The sequence below is a fragment of the Haemaphysalis longicornis genome, unplaced genomic scaffold (genome assembly GCF_048455015.1).
Source record: "Haemaphysalis longicornis isolate Haplotype H1 unplaced genomic scaffold, Haemaphysalis longicornis Haplotype H1 scaffold_6, whole genome shotgun sequence".
Lineage (NCBI taxonomy): Eukaryota > Metazoa > Arthropoda > Arachnida > Ixodida > Ixodidae > Haemaphysalis > Haemaphysalis longicornis.
In genome coordinates, this window is record NW_027526407.1 from 144,661,397 (window position 1) to 144,665,564 (window position 4,168).

Sequence of the window (4,168 nt, forward strand, 5' to 3'; positions counted from 1 at the left end):
GCTCGGCACATGGAATTCACACGCTTTGCAGATAAAGTCTATGGTTAAAGGTCTTGGCAACCGGCAACCATGATAATGGCCTGCATGCTTAGATTTTTCCGTTGTTCGAAAGCTTGAATGAATGAATGAATGAATGAATGAATGAATGAATGAATGAATGAATGAATTTTACGTTGCATTCATTGTTTTTGGGGCAAGCGCACATCCTATTCTGGCTGTTGCTCGCTGCGTGGGCACTGAAGTTTTGTCACCCCAAAAATGGAGCTAAACCAACTCCTCTGTCGTCGTCCTCGTCGTCGTAGTAGTCATCATTACCATCACAATCATCACCATCATCATCAACAACATCATTATCATCATTATCATCATCATCAGTCTATCTACACTCTAATCCTGGTAACCCATAATGTAACTTCTAAACGGAAGTAACCTATAAAATAAAGGTTACAATTGATTCATTTTGATGTTTTCTTTATCCCAGTCCGTTCTAAGGGTTACAAGCGTGAGGTTAAAAGCGATTTATGGGTTACAATAATGATTTATAGGTTACATCAACAAAATCTGACATGTAACCTCTACGTTGTAACCTATAAAACGCCCTGTAACCTCTAAGAGATGCTCGTCGTGCCTTCTCTCCCGGCGGCCGTTGATTTCTCCGTTGCATGACGGGATATAGAGAAATGGCGGCGCCGGCAGACCCGGTGGCCGCGTTTTCGCGCCACTCGAGCCTTTTAACCGCTGTGATACCCCTACGATGAAGCGAGGATTGCTGTTACAAGACTTATTCGTCGGCGTGAATCGCGGAGGCTGCGGAGAGCCCATTTCTGACTGGCAGCGCTTCACGGCCCGTTCTTCTACGACCAGTATCAAGTTCGCATGTTGGACCAATGCCCCGGCGCCAGTGAAAGCGAACTCGGTGAGTATATTCCCGTGACGGTTTCGGTGTTTTCATTGGATGTATCTTTTCGCTGGGGGCTTTTCAATTTGAAATTGCAGCATTCGAGAGGGATTTTCGTTACCTGACTGGTTGGTGCGCTGGACGTTTTCTGTTGTCCGCGACGGCATTTGAATGAAATCACGGGCTTGCGTTCGTTGCGTCAGACTAGAGCGGACGATCGGGAAAGCACAGATAACGGCGCCCGTGACCTGCTTTCTGCTCTGTTTGCGCGCCTTCGTCATGTGTTGAGCGTTTTGTTTACGCTGTTCGCTGCATCGGGCGCACTTGACGAGTTATTGGCCCATGTAATTGTCAGGTAGCTCTGTTTGAATAATTGAATTTTTTCCCATTAAAGTCTTATATTATCGCGCTATTCTCTGGGTATTATCATTTTGTTTCAGTCGTCGGGAATGTTCATTTTTCTCGCTGCAAATATTCGGAATGGCGTCCATTTTATTGGTCTTGTAGTAATATATCCGGATAAACACAAGGTGTGTGCTGCAGAAAAGTAGTCCACTAAATGCTGCCCGAAATTTCTAAACTCACTTTTTTCCAGCACAAGCCTCTTTTTTGTGAAAGTTTGCTTACGGCACAATAAAAAGTTTTCGTATGTACAACACTCCTCATTTTTTTCATTCTTTTCCTTGAGTGGGTAAATTTGGTGTTAGTCATTTTGAGACAGCGGGCCATTTCCACCATGTTAAGTGGTTTATTATTATCATTCGCACAAATCAGTCGTTTATTTATTCGCGTGGTATTGCAGGGCAAATTATTGTCTCGCGTGATCCTAGTGTAGTGCAGTAAAGCGACTTTACAGAATGGTGGTATGTATGAGCTAGCATGCAGGCTGCTTGATTTTTGTTTTTTGATGATACAGAAATTGTGACGAATTACACAGGGACAGGTGCAGGTGTAAAAATGGGTTCTGCACCCTCATCGGATCCTGGCTGTTCAAAAAGTGTGGTTGCATCTGGCTACCTATGCTATGACTTATCAGCACTACTGTTTTTTCTTGCAGGCAGTGTTCCTTGAGCTGACAACCAGGACTCCCCTGCGTATGACACAAGTTGAAATGAAGTCTGATTTCAGCGGAAACAACGGTATGAAAATACAATAACTAAAACATATTCATTCAAATATTCTTTGTAAAGATGGCACCCAGGCCTGCACAGACAAACGTATGATTCACTTGTAAAAATGCGAGGCCTTTCTTCAAGTGTTATGATGTTATATTTCGTATCTTATTTTGCCTCATGTTTAGTGACTCTTTCTATCAGTTGGTTACTACATTAACGTTATGAATTCACATAACGATTTCCTCAGCATGGAGCTTTGTAGTTTTTCAGCAACTCTAGCTATTGCGTGGTTTTGCAGAGCCAACAAGAACTCTTTTTCTAAAATAGCTCTGTAAGAAATCTCCAGTTGTTAGTGAGTGCTTGTGCTGTGTTCTTTTCTTCGTCTTGTCAAGTTTGAGGTGTTCTTTCATTATGAATGTATACCAACTGCCCAGCTCTAAAGCCTATTACATTTTAACCCAAATAACCCTTCGAGTCATTACAGGTACAGACCTCCTGGGAATGCCACTTGAAGATCGGTGCAAGTTCTAGATGTATCCTCTCCCACAACACATCTGGACGAAGCAAAAATGTAAGTTGGCGATTCCTTTTTACTGATAGCCGAGGAAGTAACCACCGATAAGAACACTTTACTTAAATGAAAAACGTTTCGGCTTCCACGTGGGATCCTTGTTCAAAATGAAACTGCCAGTACAAGGGGGGGGGGGGGAGGGAGGAGGATGTTTAAGTACAGCCAAAAATGTGACGCAGGTGGCGTCAGCATCGTGAAAGCACGTTTCCTGGGTTTAGTGGGACGTTCGCTCTGTTTTGTGTACTAGTGATTCCACATGAAGGCGCGGAAACGTTTTTGTTTTCTCTTTTGCAAATGTATGTCAGTTTATCTCGTAGCCCAAAGTTTCTGCCTGTTCTTGGTGAGCATGCAGAAACATTTCGCGAGATAAACTGGAACACGGCACGATTAAAATTCTGGAAGGTTGGCCGGTATGAGTATAGCGGCTTCGCGTTGTTCTGAACAATGCGGCCAAATTACTCTGTGTAACGATAACTGAAATGATGTGAAATTATTAGGAAAGGCCGTAAATCACTCCTCTGGTGTGGCCTTTCATTTCATTCTCTGGTCTCCGTCTTCATTTCCGTGCAATATATTTTTCGTACTTCACATGCCTGTGGTTTGGTGTGAGGGGCTTATGGTTGCACTGGATTTTGTTCTTTTTCTGAAATTTTCTGTAGATGGCTCTTCAAGGTGGGGAAATCCAAGTGACGGCCCCTCACATATATACCTACATCTGCGGCAGCAGGGAACAAGTTATTCAGATGACCTGGGGAAATCTTCAGCGTGCCCTGATTTTGTGCCTGCTTGTGTACTACCTAAATTGCGAAGCTTATCTCTGAATTTTTCCAAGCGCCTTTTTTCATGCAGGAAGTTATAGATACCATTTAAAGTTTGCCCAAAAGACAGATTGCAATCGGCCTAGAAACTTGTTAGTGCTGCATAAAAAACGATAACTTGGCGTGGGAATCACAACTCAGGTGGAACTGTAAAGAGGAACCTAAGAGGGAAGTGTAAAGATGGATTCGTAAAGACGAGTGGATTCCAAGTGTAATATTAGACTGAGTGAAACGGGGAATGTAGGGAACATAGCCATGAACACTGCTTTGTATGAAAAAGTGAATTTGTAATAAATGTTCTTTCTACTTTCCCACATTCTGCGTTTTTTCTGTGGGGAACCATGACCACAACGCTGTACTGGGAAAGTGCACCCCTGAGAACCATCTTATAAATGTAGCTCAAACTCGAATTCGTCTGAAATTGTTCGATGGCAGTATCCAAACAATTTGGAATGCTTTGCATACATCCGTGCAAATATTGAGGTAAAGAATTTGTATACTTGGCCATGTTTGTGAAACTGTTCACGCAACATTTATTAAATGGGTTTAATAAGGATATATGAATAAACCGAATTTTACCTGGAAGTCTAAAGAAATATAGGAAACACCAATTCGCCCAGGAAACCGCACTCGTCTAATACTCATTAAGGAACGATAATAACGTTGGGGTGGTTCGCAGCTTTGCTTTTTTAATAAATAGCCCACAGGTGTTTCATAATAATAAATGTAAATGTTCAAAACTACCGATGCTAAACTTCTGGAAATG

The 4,168-nt window shown here is 42.4% G+C and overlaps 1 long non-coding RNA gene across 1 annotated transcript; it reads left to right on the forward strand.

Moving 5' to 3' along the window:
• The first annotated feature begins 719 nt into the window (after positions 1 to 719).
• LOC144141973 (uncharacterized) lies at positions 720 to 3,656 on the forward strand. The gene is made up of 4 exons (XR_013316779.1): positions 720 to 916; positions 1,956 to 2,037; positions 2,498 to 2,584; positions 3,244 to 3,656. It is a non-coding gene; the product is annotated as an uncharacterized LOC144141973 (long non-coding RNA).
• The last annotated feature ends 512 nt before the right edge of the window (positions 3,657 to 4,168 follow it).